This window comes from Vombatus ursinus, unplaced genomic scaffold (assembly GCF_900497805.2).
Source record: "Vombatus ursinus unplaced genomic scaffold, bare-nosed wombat genome assembly UNPS02014805.1, whole genome shotgun sequence".
In the NCBI taxonomy this organism is placed as follows: Eukaryota; Metazoa; Chordata; class Mammalia; order Diprotodontia; family Vombatidae; genus Vombatus; species Vombatus ursinus.
This window is the reverse complement of record NW_020954583.1, coordinates 15,171,438-15,186,301: the sequence shown is the minus strand read 5'-3', so window position 1 is coordinate 15,186,301 and position 14,864 is coordinate 15,171,438. Positions and strand designations below refer to the sequence as shown.

General features: G+C 33.9%; 1 pseudogene; it reads left to right on the top strand.

The window, feature by feature from the left end:
- The first annotated feature begins 7,520 nt into the window (after window positions 1-7,520).
- On the top strand, window positions 7,521-9,358 carry LOC114051757 (annotated as a pseudogene).
- The last annotated feature ends 5,506 nt before the right edge of the window (window positions 9,359-14,864 follow it).

Genomic DNA, 14,864 nt, shown 5'->3' with positions numbered 1-14,864 from the left:
TCTAACACCCAGAAGGCTTGGAGGAAAAAGAGCTGGAGGGGAAACTGCAAGGCAAATGGACAAGGAAATAGTCATCAGGTAGGCAGAGCTATAGATATGGAATGGATAATTGGGAACACAGGGAAATTTCTAACATGGGCAATGTTCCTCTTTCACTTCCCTCATGAAATAATAATTCTAAGAATGAGGCACAACAGAAGTGACGAGGGGGAAAATTATGAAAAGGTATGTTTCAATTTCAACACAATTGCCTAAAGGAGGGCACTCAAACTTAGTGTTTCAGAAGTTTTAGTTTCATGGGAATCACAAAGAGAATAAAGAAAGAATAAATAAGTACATAGACCATGAAGCAAAGAATAAAAGTTTAGGATGGACAGAAAGGGAAGGAAAATAGTGAAGTGGAGTTACAAAAAAAAAGTCTTTTTTTAAGAAAAAGGTATAGAAAAAACTAACAAATAAGATTTGGAAAGAAGGACAGATGGGGAGATTTTGAATTAATCAATTAACTGAGAGGTGACAAGGAAAGTGGGAAAAGATGGAAAGAATTAGATAGGTAAATAAAATAAGCAAGAAAAATAAATCAAACCAAATAAGTCAAACAAAATTCCAAAACTGGGGGAACAAGTTAGCAAATGGGAGGGGAATATTGAAGATGGGGTGAAGATAGTCTTTGTAGAATTAAAAAAAAATTTAAAAACAGTTGTAGGAATAAAGTGCTGAAATAAAAGAGGGAGAAAAGAAAGATTCTGAAATAAAAAAAGCTAATGATAAAAATGGATAACATAAAAATAATGATCATAAGCTAAATTTGAATAGGTTATACAATCTCATAAAAGGAGAGTGAAAGATTAGAAAAGAAAAAAAAATCTACAATTTATTTCTCTAGAAAGTACACATAATAAGCAAAGATATATACAGAGTTAAAAATGAAAGGTTAAAGTAAAATATGATTATGCCATAAAACAAATATTTTTTAAATCACAATGTAAAAAGAAATAATGCATTATGCATAAAGGAAAAATGGACGATGTTATATGTTCCAAACTAGATAGGATCAAAAATTAAAAATGAAAAAAAATACTAAAGTTTCAGAAAGATCAGTCAAGAAACATTTATTAAACACTTGCTATTTGGCAGACATTGTGCCCTTTGTACTGTGCTTGAGATTTAAAAAAAAAAAGGTAAAAGACAGTTCTTGCTCTCTAGGATCTCATAGTCTAATGGAAGAGACAACATGAAAACAGGTATGAATGAACAAGGTATAAATAGGATAAATTGACTATAATAAACACAAGAAAGACAGTAATATTAAAATGGCATCCAGATATTAATGTAATAATAAAATGATAATTTAATGTCTCTTTGTCCAAGTTGGATAAATCTAACAGGAAAAAAAATGATCAAAAGGAAAGTGTAAAATTGAATAAATTGGTGGAAATTTTATTTATTTTTTATTTATTATTTTTTAAAGATAAAGAAATATATTATAAACTTAAATACAAAATAAGAAAAGAAAAAAACATTGCCACGTGCATAGCAGAACTTAAGAGAGGATTCAAAATATACAACAATAAATTTCTATTTCAAGAAAGTCATATATAATAAATATTACACATTGGGTTTAGAGCTGTCAATTTTTCCTCAGCTTCCTTGTAAGCTTCCTTGTTCTCTGCTGTGCACTTTTTATTTTTTTCTTTTTTCCCCCTTCCCTTCACCCCCAAGAAGGTACAATTAAGCACAAATACATGCATGTATATACATACCTATATGATAAATTTACATACATATATGTATACACACAAAGATATATACATACACTTACATACATACACTTACATACACATACATACAGTTAAATATCTATAATCATATTCACATATACATATATACATTCATATGTATCTATGCAAGACCAAACTATATTTATTTGTCTTTTGTTTCTCTGAGGGTGGATAACCTCTTCCTTCATAAGTCTGAGTCTTTCCATATTTTTCTAAATCCACCAACTCATCATTTCCTATACCACAGCAATATTCCATCCTCATACAGTCTAGTTATTTTAAATAGTCTAAAACAATATTGATTACTATTGCAGACATAGAGTACAGTTTCTCTATTTTTTCTCCTTTGATTAAATCTATTTTAGCTTTAACTTTGTCTGCAATCATGATTACTATCCCTACTTTTTTCCCTAAAAAATTCTACTCCTGATCTTTACTTTATGTTTATGTGTATCTCTTATTTCCTATCCCTTGTAACTCCTCTACTTTACTTCTACCTGACACCTTGCTCTCCTATTACTTAACCTACCTTCCCCTTCCAAGGATCCTTCCCTTATCTGCTCATTCCTATTTATCTAAACGCCTTTTTATTACCCCACCCTTATCCTAATCCCTCAACCTTCCCCGCTAGAAATCCCTCCTTATTCTTTCCCCATTCCCTATCTCATTAGTTTTTTATTTCTTTCTGAATTTAGTAGACTTTTATACCCTTTTAAACCCATTCAGGATGAAAGTAGGATTCCAGAACTACCAACCCTCCTCCCCCATCTAATTCCTCTGTGTCAGTTCTTCCTCTCACACCTCATTTGTATAAGATCATTACTCTTTTTACCTTTTCTTAAACAGTTTTACTATTTAGAATCACATCATACTCTGCTCTACCCCAATCTTTTTTTTGAACTGCCTAATTAATAATAACAATCTTAGATACACTTTTTTTTTTTACATTTCCTCATATACAAAGTAAACAGTCTGTCCTTATGGAGTCCCTTGTAATTAGTCTTTGATATATACCTTATATTTCTCTTGGATCTTATATGTCAAATCTTCTATTAAGTTCGGGTATTTTTTAAAATAAAATACTGAAAGTCTGACAATTTATTAAATGTCCATATTTTTCCATTCAGGATTATGTTAACTTTGCTGGTTGTGATATTTTCAGCTTCAACCCCAGTTCTTTTGCTCTTTGATATTTGGTGTTCTAAGACCTATGGTCTTTTAGTGTAACTGTTGCTAGGTCTTATGTGATTCTAATTGTTGCACCACCAAATTCAAATTGTTTTTTTCTTGTTGCTTGTAATATTTTAATCTTGAGATGGGGGTTTTGGAATTAGACTATCATACTTCTGTAGGTTTTCCTTGTAGAATTTCTTTCAGATGGTGATTGGTAGATTTTTTTTTTCTATTTCTATTTTCCCCTCTTATTCTATCACTTCAGGAAAATTTAGACCTAAAAGATATAGGGTGCCTTACAAATGAGAATACTAAAGTATATATATATTTCCCAATCTGCCAAATTACTTTTATAGAAATTGGCCATGCAATGGGACTCAAAGAAATTTCAAATAAATGTGAAAAAGCAGAAATACTAAATACATACACATCACTGATCATAAAACAATAAAAAGTATTAAATTAAGAGAGCATAATCAAAAGAAACAGAACCAAATGGAAACTCAATCATGACATTTTAAATATTTAGTGGATAAAAGAAGATATAATAGAAACAATCAATAAGTGTGTGAGGAAAAAATCAACATGAAACACAAAACCAGAATTTGTTATATGTAATTAAATTAGACCTCAGAAGGAAAATTTTATCCCTAAAAACTTTGAAAGAATACCAAGCAATGACTAATTAATTGACTATTTCTAAAATTAGAATTCTAGCAAATTAAAAATAAACAATAAAATGAGCACAAAAGAGGTATTGTTGAAAATTAGAGGGACATGACTAAATCAAAAATCAAAACTAGAGAAATGACAAAATTATAAACTGCTTCTTTGAAAAATGAACAATATCGATAAACCTTTAGTCAAGCAGATTTAAAGGAAAGGGGTAGAAAAGCAAATTAACAAAACAAAGAAATAAATAAGCTCAGGAAAAACAGAATTATCAGAATCTATAATGTATACTTATATGTCAACACAACTGATAACACAAAAGAAATGAGATCACTTTCAAAGATATAACACATTCAAGTAATATAATACCATACAGAGACCTTAAGGGAAACAATCTCAGAAAAGGAATCAGAACTAACTAAAAATGAATTGTAAATGGGGTGAGGAAAGCTCTTGGTTCTGATGGATTTACTAGAGAATACTTGCAAACTTTTAAAGAAGAATTAATATATACATTACACAATTTATTCTCAAAAAGTGAGAAAGAAAAAATTTCTTTCATAAATACCTAAACTAAGCACAGAAAAAGCAAAGGAGAACTATAGACCAATATATTAGTCAAATTTCAAAATTTTGAAGTAAAATCCTTTCAAATGTATTACAAATATTTATCTAAGACATTAATTATTATAGCAAAGTTGAATTTATACCTTTCATACAAGAAATGTCAAAAATGTGCATGATTATCTCAATAGCTGCAGAAAAATAATTTCACAAAGTAAAACAGTCATTTATACTTTTAAAAAACCTCTACAAATATTATTAAAAGTATCTGTCTATCTAAAACCAAAAGGATGGACCTCAGGGAATTCTTTGTAGATTCTCTATTATAGTGGGGCTCCTGGGGACAATTTTTTATCTAGTTGAATGACTTCCTCATTCCCTCAGCTGCATACCCTTTCTCTTCCATTGGTCCTCTCTTCTCCCTGGCCCATTTTCAGCTTCTTTTCATGTATTGTCTTCCCCTTTTATTGTAAATTCCTCGAGGGCAGAGAATATCTTTTGCCTTTCATTGTATTACCAGTCCCTCATTTCTTAGTCTTTATCACTGAATGGGCACTGCCTCAGTCAAACTGAGACCTATTAAAGACCTTAGCTTAAAAAGATCAAGGTCTCCCGCTGCATCCAGGACAATCTCTGGTTGTCCTGGTCTATATATCTCACCACTGGACCCAGATGACTCTCCCTGATGTCATGGTCATCTTCAAGAAGAAAGAACAAACAACAACAGCATTTAGCACAGTGCAGGACACAAGGCAGACACTTAATAAATGTTTATTGACTAACTGGTTGAAAAACAAACATCATTTACAATAGAACTAGACAAAAACACCTTTCCCAATAAAGATAAAAAGTAAATTACTTTCCTACTATTATAGTTCCAGAAATGCTAGCAATAACCATAAAAGGATGGGAAAATGAAGGTGTAAAGATAGTCTTATTAAAAATCCCTATTTTCTGATGAAATGAGGGCTTACTTAGAAAATCCTAGGGAATCAGCAAAGAAACTATTTGATAAAATTAATGGTATCAGCAAAGTTGTGTTAAAATATAAACCCACTAAAATCAACAGTGTTTCTACATAACAACAAACTACAAAAATTAACAACAGAAAATGAAATTCCTATTGGAACTACAAAAAGCTTTAAAATATGTGGAAATCAATCTACCAAAACACACTCATTCTTATATTGCATCAATGCCTCTTAACAAAATAATTTAAAACTTAAGTAGCTGATGGAACATTCAGTGTTATACCATACATCAAGCTAGATGAAATAATAACTATACATTTAAAAGAATAAAAGAGCTAAAATGGCAAGGAAAATAATGAAAAAGGGAATAATGAAGAAAGAATAGAATATGCAGATGTCAAGCTATAATATAATGTAGTAATCATCAAAACCATTTATTTAGTATTAGTTAAAAATAGAAAAGTTGATCAATAGAAGAAACTAAGTAAGAGAGTATAAAATGCTGGAACTCAAATGCTCAATGTTTAAGGAACCCCAAAACATAAATTAGCTAGGATACAACTTCTTCTTTGATAAATGCTGCTGGGAGAACATGAAATCAGTCTGGCAGAAAGCAAGCATAAACCAACTTTTTATACCATATTCTACAATAAATTCAAAATGGAAATGTGACCTGTACATTAACTATTATATAAAAATAAATAAATAAATAACAGAAGAGAAGCAGAACTTATACATTTTACAACTATGAAAAGGAAATTAATTCTTAAACAAACAAGAGACACAGGAAATTTTTTTTAAAAATAGATCCTTTGATTAAATAAAACTTTAAAACTTCTATACAAATAAATTTAATTCATCTAAGAAAAGAACAAAAATGATCAATTAAAAAATTCTTTATATCAAATATTTCTGATAATTCCCACCATTGGAAGAGAAAAGGGAAAGCATACAGGGAGAAATCTAGATGATGTAAAAATTAAAGATAGCACCCAGATTCAAAAGACCTAGATTCAAATATCACTTCTGATACAAAGTGTCTACTTGACCCTGGGCAAGTCATTTAATCTCTGTCACCTCCTACCCCAACTTTTAAATTGCAGGACAAGAGGAAGATTAAAAATAAAGATAAAGATAGTTTTTTTCCTTACTAAAAATTATCTATACCAAAGGAAGGGGAGAGCAAGTGAGGAAGGAAGGGAGGGAAAAGAGGAAGAGACAAAAATGGAAATAGAGACAGATAGTTAGGAAAGGACTTGGGGACAGAGATAGAGAAAGAGAGATTGTCATGGGGAAAGGGAGAGAGAAACAGAGAGAGATTAGTGATTTAATTTTTTTTTCAATGTGAGAAAACAGAAGCTTGAGAAGACTAAGTAACTAATTCAAAAGTAAAGGAGCTAATTTGTAGAAGTAGGAAGAAATTCAGTTCTCCACTTCATTGAGTATTCTCACTACAAAACTGTCTCTAAGAAGCACCTACAAGTAATGACTGTGTTGTAACTGTCCAGTCTACAACAAATCGAGAGACCAAAAGTGTAGAGGAAAAACAAAAATGAATATTCAGTTCTGAACAAAACATTTCCTAGGCATGTGTTAGTATTACAATTTGGAAATAAATAAATTTAGAATTTCTACATGTTTCCCTTTTTTATCCTTTTTCACACAAAAGCCCAACTTTTTCATTTAAAATCTTTATTAAAAAATAAGACAGCTTGGAATGCTGAAGCTTATTTTATTTCTTAAAATTCTTGTAAGTATAAGGAAATCAAACTCTTTACCTAGGAAAACTGTTTCTATATCATTAAAAAGAGATAAACTCACAAAAAGGAAAAAATAACCATGGAAGACAGATTGTCATAGCAACCAGATAAGAACAAATTTGGCATATAAAGTAACCTGATTATTTCTCCCTTTTAAAAAATCAAAATTATATATCATCAAGTTGAGTAACAAAACAATTGGAAATAGAGTAAGATAGTTTCTATTGAATTTAAAATAAATTGCATTCACTTTAAAGTTCCTTAACACTTTCATTGCCAAAGAAAGCTACAATTTACTTAGTCAACGTATGTTTTGTTTTTCTGCAAGAATTTGTGCCACTATTCTCCAGAGCTGTGCTGAAATTTTTCTCCAGGACACTGAAATTTATAGGGCACCAAAAAATGTACCTCTCTTTCCATCATGTAAAATCCATTATATTAATGAATTCTCTCTACCACTCAATTTGAATTTGCCTTAATTATTTCTGGTATCATTTTCATAACATGAATTGATTTGAGAGTCTTTTTTGTTCTGTTTTCTCTGAGTGCCAAAGTGGTGAGTTATCGCTTTCCTTCTCATTCTCCCTTTCACTCCCCACATGAGGTAAGAGACAACTTAAGTAAATAACAACAAAAGAACAACTATTTCTCAGATTCTCTTCTTTCTCTTCATTCTTAATAGTCAGAGTCAGTCCTAATTTTGGTACTATCATCACCTATATTGTTTTAGTAGTCTTTTTTTTTTTTTGCTTTTCTGCATTGCTTCTCTTCTCTCTAATACAGTAAGAAGTATCTTTCTTCAGAATTTTTTCTACTCAGAGCCATAAACAGTGTAGGGGAAATGGGGTTTTGCTAGATGTCACCAACATCTGAATGGGGGTGCCCTTCCTCCCCAGGCTTTCTCCCTATTTCAACCTCCATTCCATGATCTTCTATTGACCACCCTAGTGCCATTCCCCTCTAGGACCCCATTGTTCAGGCAAGAGTCTTACTGACTTGTCTCCCAATGTGACTGCATTTATTGTCAGAATGTTCTCTGCCCTGGTACTATTCCAACACTTGATATTTTCTGTCTTGGGTAAAAATATTCCTAGTCATGACTCTTTCTATTCAAGCTGATCTAGTCTTAAAAATCCTTCTACAGTGACTGTTTCAAGACTCTCATTTACCTAAACTCAATCTATCTCCAAGAGCAAATGTGTTCCATGCAGGTATGACTGCTTACCAATTCCAGCCCAGAAGTCTCCTATTTTTTGAATCACTATGATATTATATGGTTTTATTCATCCATCTTGTCTTTACTCAATAAAGAATAACCCTGAAAGTCAGGACCCAAGTGTCAATTTAACTTATGATTCCTATCAGTGATTACTATGGTGTTCCTCACCCTGGGAGTTTTACTTGAATGACTCTTTTAAACAAGAAAGGGAAGTTTCATTTTCTGTCCTCAGTGCTGTTGGAGAAGGATCACTGAAGTGTCTGCTACTGCTCTTGCCAAGTAAAAGTCAGAGTCCCCAAGGAGCCCAAGCAGCTTAGGAAACTCTTTATCAGAGGCCTGAGCTTCAAGACAATGTGTGAGAGTCTAAGGAGCCATTTTGAGCAATGGGACATGCTAACAGATTGCAATGTAATGGGGGATTCAAATACCAAATGTTCCAGGGGCTTTGGTTTTGTTACCTATGCCACAGTGGAAGAGGTAGGTGCAGCAAGACCTCACAAAGTGGATGACAGAGTTGTTGGACCCAAGAGAGCTATTTCCATAGAGGACTCTCAAAGACCAGGCATCCAAAACTGTGAAAAGGATCTTTGTGGGTGGCATTAAAGGAAGATACTGAGGAACATCACTTAAGAGACTCTTTTGAAAAATATGGAAATTTGAAGTGATTGAAATCATGACTGGCAGAGGGTCTTTGCTTTTGTTATTTTTGATGACCATGATTCTGTGGATAAGACTGTCATTCATAAATACCATACTGTGAATGGCCACAACTATGAAGTAAGGAAAGCTTTGTCTAAGCAAGAAATGGCCAGTGCTTCACCTAGTCAAAGAGGTAGAAATGGTTCTGGGAACTTTGGTGGTGGCCATGGAGGTAGCTTTGCTGGAAATGATAAGATTGGCCAAGGTAGGGACTTCAGTGGTCATTGTGGTTTTGGTGGTAGTCATGGTGGTGGAGGATATGGTGGAAGTGGAGATGGCTACAATGGATTTGGAAATGATAGAAGCAACTTTGGAGGTGGTAGAAACTACAATGATTTAGGCAATTATAACAATCAGTCTTTAAACTTTGGTCCCATGAAGGGAGGAAACTTTGGAAGCAGGTCAGGCTCTTTTGGTGAGGGCCAATATTTTGCCAAACCACATAACCAAGGTGACTATAGTGGTTCCAGTAGTAGAAGTAGCAGCAGATTTTGCTTACTATTAGGAAACAAAGCTTAATAGGGGAGGAGAGCCAGAGAAATGACAGGGAAGCTACAGGTAATAACATATTTGTGAACTCAGACAAGCACAGTGGTGGCAGGGCCTAGCTGATACAAAAAGACAAGTTTGAGACAATACTTTTTGTGTATGGGCAAAAAAAAACTCTAGGACTGTATGACTAATTGCATAACAGTTTATTTTAGCTTCTGTTCTGTGGAAAGTGTAAAGCATTCCAACAAAGAGTTTTAATGTAGTTTTTTTTTGCACTTATGCTGTTGATTGCTAAGTGTAATAGTCTGATCATGATGATGAATAAATGTGTCTTTTAAAAAAAAGAAAAAAGAAAGAGAAATTTCAGAGTGGAGCAACTGTTGGAATCATTTTCTCATTGTCAGATGTTTATTGCTGGTATGAGGTCACAAAAGAGGTACAAACATGGGACCCTATCTCAGTTTCCATATAGTCATGTGTCTAACCAAGAAGGAAGTCTTGCATGTGTTTCACACCAAAATTCTCTGAAATTGTAAACTTTCTAAAGTCTTCAGTTTCCCTTACCTTTGTTTTTAATCTAGATAAGTATGGGTCAGGCTTTTAATCTTTAAAAAATGAAATCTTTATACTAGGCAGAGAGTTCAACTATATGTGATATTCACCCACATCATGATGACTCCTTTCCTCTCTTCTGCAAAGACTTACATAGGGAGGTGAGTATGGTTACAGGCTGTGAGTATTAGGTGAGATGCATTCCAAAAAATGGCAAGATTGTTAGCCACAATCCTAGGGATATTTGGGCCATTGTTACCCTCTCACCAAACTACTGAGACCGAGTTGGAAGAAATTTCAGAGGTCATCTTAGTTAAGCCAAACCTAAAACTCTCTACAACATGCCTGACAAGCCAACCCACTTGAAAACCACTAGTAGTGGGCAACTTCTTGCTACCCGAAGCAGCCCATTCTACTTTTGAAGAGCTTTAATTATGTAAAAGTATTTTCTAGCATCTAAGCAAAATTGACTTTACCCTGATTTCTACCCATTCCTCTCTTGGAACCAAGCAGAACAAGCTTCAACTTTCTTGTATATTTAATGTGTAGGGTCTGATACCACTCTGTTAAGAACAGGTCAGCTACATTTCCCTTGCAGTGTGCCAGTACCTGTACTGGCTGTGACCCCTGTTCCAATTGTAGGGGCTAGTAACTAGATTCTCAGGTCCATTTAACCACTATAGTGGCTTTTACAAAGTAAAAGAGTAGCTTTTACAAAGGGATGTTTACTTTTAAAATACTGACAAAAACATTTCCTTCAGTACCTCCAGGGAATACATTCATCCAGTAGAAGAGATTGTTCATACTGGTAGAAACAGGAAGAAAAAAAAAAACAGAAAGGAGGAGGTAACTAGGAGGACAAATTGTCCAGTAATGTCAAAAACAGGAGAGATGTCAAAATGTATGAGGACTGAAAAAAGACGATCAATTGTTCCAAATAAAAGATTGTTGGTAACTTTGGAGCGACAAGTTTCATTATCGCATTCCCAAACTTATTTGGTCTACTGCCCCCTTTTTAAAAAAAAAAATTACTCAGCCCCCCCCTGGAAATCTACTTTCTTTAACTCTTTAATGTTTTTTTTTAATTTGCTTCATTTAAAAAAACAGAAAATATGTTTTTTAAAATGATACATCTTAAATTTAATAGTTTATTATAAATTTGTGATTTTTTTCCTGCACTGAAACTTTGATGATGCAATACTGTGTCATATAACTGTATAATATCATATTGTAAACAAGTCATTACATGCACATATTCCTTCTAATGAGTGCTGGACAATGTACAACATGCTTACCTACCAACACTTGCTTGTTAAGACCTATCTGTGGACTTGACCACTGATAGATTGTAACTTGCATTTTGTGTTTTTATTTGGAAAATAATGTAATCATTATGACTTTAATTCTGTTACAGAACAGATGAAACATGTATGAACTTTTTTTTCAAAAATTTCTTACTTCTCTTCTTTCCTTATGCTTCCACTGCCCACTTATTTTCTTCAACACCTCCCAATTGCACCTGAGGCTACTATTGCCAATCTGGATTGTTCCAGCATCCCCCAAGGGGGTGGTATCACTTACTTTGGGAACCCTTGAAATGATTAGAGAGAGGAGGTGAGAGACCAGATTACAACTGATTCTGGAATGAGGACAGGAAGTATAAGTGAATAGTGTGAACAACTTTTCCTAGAAGTTTTAATTAGAAAAAGAAGAAATACATAGGACATTCATTTAAGGAGATGGTAGGGTATAGTGAAGGTTTTTTTAAAACTGGAGAGATGAGCAATTTTGTAGGTTGTAGGGAAAGAATTTGGGCAAAAATAGAGAGAGAGAGAGAGAGAGAGAGAGAGAGAGAGAGAGAGAGAGAGATTGAAGATTAGAAAGATAGGAAAGATGACTGAAGGGACAATCTGCTGGACAAAACAGGAAGGATTAGGATCAAAGGCACAAGTAAAAAGGACTGACCTGGAGAAGGGGAAACTCATTTTCAGAGACTACAGGGAGTAAAGAGAGAATGAAGGATGATGACAAGGAATTTTGAGAAGAAAAGAGAAGAAAAAGGTTCTCATGGTGAATGGCCTAATAGTTTTTGTTTTTGTTGGTTTGTCTTTTCTTTTACTAGGAGCTGACATACTCAGATGAGAAAGGGGACGATTTGAAGACATGAGAAAAGAAGACAAGATTTAGAAGAGTTCTGAGGGGAATTGGGATGGGGAATCAATTATAGAGGAATGAAAGATTGCCTTCTTAAGGCAAGGATCTAGTTAAGATTAGTTGACATAAACTTGTAATATACACAGCAGCAGTATGTGACTAGGGGCAGAGGAAAACTGTAGAATTTTGGCAAGAGATGAATAACAAAGCACAAAGGAGGTGGGATAAGAGAACAATGTGGAATTTAACTGATTAACTACTGAGTCACAATTGGGAAGTGAAGTTAAATCAGGTGAAATTGCCCAAGAAAATATTGAGAGGTAAAGAGAGAAATTAGAGGTCATGATAAAGGCAAGGAATAGTTTCAGAAGGAGTAAGGCATAGGGATAGGTGATAGTTGGAGTCACATTAGAATTTTTATCACAAAGGTGAAGCAGTTCTGGGTAACACTCGAATCTAGGGTATTACCATCCTTATATGTGACTGAGGAGGGGAGGTTAAGAGACTTGAAAAGATAAGGAACCAGATGGTTAAAGTGTGTGAGAGTAATAAAATGAATATTAAAAACATCTAGAATAAGTGCAAGAGTTGGGAAGAAAAGGAAGACAGTGATCTAGTGCATTCCTTAAAAAAGGAGGAAGAATTTTGGAGGGCCATGAGATAATAGTCACCACAAGGCAACTAGATGGCTCATTGGATAGAGCACTGGGCCCAGAGTCAGGAAGACCTGAGTGTAAATTTGGCCTAAGACACTTACTAGCTATGTTACCCTGGGCAAGTCACTTCAACTCTGCCTTAATTAATTGGAAGAGGAAATGGCAAACCACTCCAGCATCTTTGCCAAGAAAACCCAATGGACAGTATTAGTGTGCAAGTCCATGGGGTCACATAAAGTTGGACATGGCTGAATGACTGAACAACAATGAGCTGTTTAGAGTGAAAAATTTTAATAGAATGAATTTCAAAGGAGAATAACTTACTGAGCAAGGGCAGCAAATAGAGTCTGGAAGTAGAAGCAGGAAGCAAAGAGTATTTTAACTTCTACTTTAATATCAGAGTGATGCTGGAGACAGGGTATGAGAAAAAGTACAAGTACTGGAGAGGATGGCCAGATAGGCGATATCATGAGGGGGAAATCAGGTAAGTGCAAGTACATGGAAGAAGTATAATAGTAAGTAGTCCAGAATTTAGCAAAACTTGTTCATTATGGAAGAGATATATGGAAAGCATTGTCAAAAGGATGGAGGGAGTTCAAACGGAATATGGAATTTAGAAGTATGGGGATGACTGAACAGGAGGAGATAATTGGAGGCATTTTAATTCTAGGTAGGCAGCAATTAATTAATACAGTGATGGGGAGAATTACAGGTGGTAGAAGTTTGCTATGCGTAGGGGTAGTGTTGGGTGGTAGAAGAACTGGAATGTGTCTCAGTGAGACATAAATCTCTCTGATTCATTTTCTCACCAATTTAGTGTTAACAGCCTTGGGGAACTCCTCAAATTAGTTTGCTTCTAGTGTATTCAGTGACTCATCTTTAAGCAAAATAAAGGCTAACAATTAACTTTTATTCAGGATAGAAACAAACAGTAAAACCATAGAGAATAATCGCAACTTGCATCATCAGTGAGTATGATTTCTTTCTCTTCTCACCAAAGTAATTTGATTCCCAATCTCATGAAAAACTCACAACCCCAAGAAGAAAACCTGGACAAATTCTCTTATTTGAAGAATGATTGGAGACTTCAGTATCCTGGTATCCCAACTTAAAATTCACACCTTTGCCACAGGCAGGATGTATCATCTCATTGTTTTATTCCAAGAAGGAAATCTTTGTATTAAGTTCTATAACAAAATAAAACTTTCCTTCTAGCAATGTTGTATTTTGAAGCATCCTTTTTTTTCTCCCACAGACTCTTCATATATTCCTCCCTATTTTCTTCCCATTCTAATTAGTGCACCTGTGTAACTTAGAAATCTGAAAAATTGAGCTCTTACTCTCATCCATGGTACTGCCTTCCCTGGCTCCATGTAAAAGTAGAAAAAGAAAAAAATTCTATGCTACCTGCTACATTGTCTCTCAAATTATTTGCAAGCCCTGAACATTCCACTGGGTATACATATGTAATAACTAGGTATAAATCATGCAACATCCATTAATTTACACATGTGAAAAGGAAAAAGGATAAGTATTTATTAAGTCCCTATCATATACCAGGCACTGTGCTAAGTGCTTTTTACAAATATTATCAAATTTGATATACATACCAACTCTATGAGATAGATATTATGATTTTCATTTTGCAGTTGAGGAAATTGAGCCAAATAGAGGTTATATGACTTCCCAGGTCACACAGCTAGTAAATATCTGAACATGGATTTGAGCTCAGGGTTTCCAGACTTTAAGTCTAATATTCTATGCTCTGGGCAGCTAGGTGATGCAGCAGATAGAGCACCAGGCCTGGAGACAGAATATTCATCTTCCTGAGTTCAAATCTTGTCTCAGACACTAAATGTGTGACCCTGGGCATGTCAGTTACATCTGTTTGCCTCCATTTCTTCATCTGTAAAAAGAGCGGCAGAAGGAAATGGCAAACTACTCCAGTATCTTCGCCAAAAAACAAAAAACAAACGGGGTCTTGAAAAGTTGGACATAAGTGAAAAATGGCTGAATACATCACATTCTTTAAAAAATCAATTGATTAGTAAAGAAGCATTATTTTGAATTATAATATGATATTTCTTTGAAATTCATATTATTAGAAGTAATAATGAGTTTTCTTTTTTAAATAGTAAATACATTAGATCAAGTATTTTTTCTTATTTTCC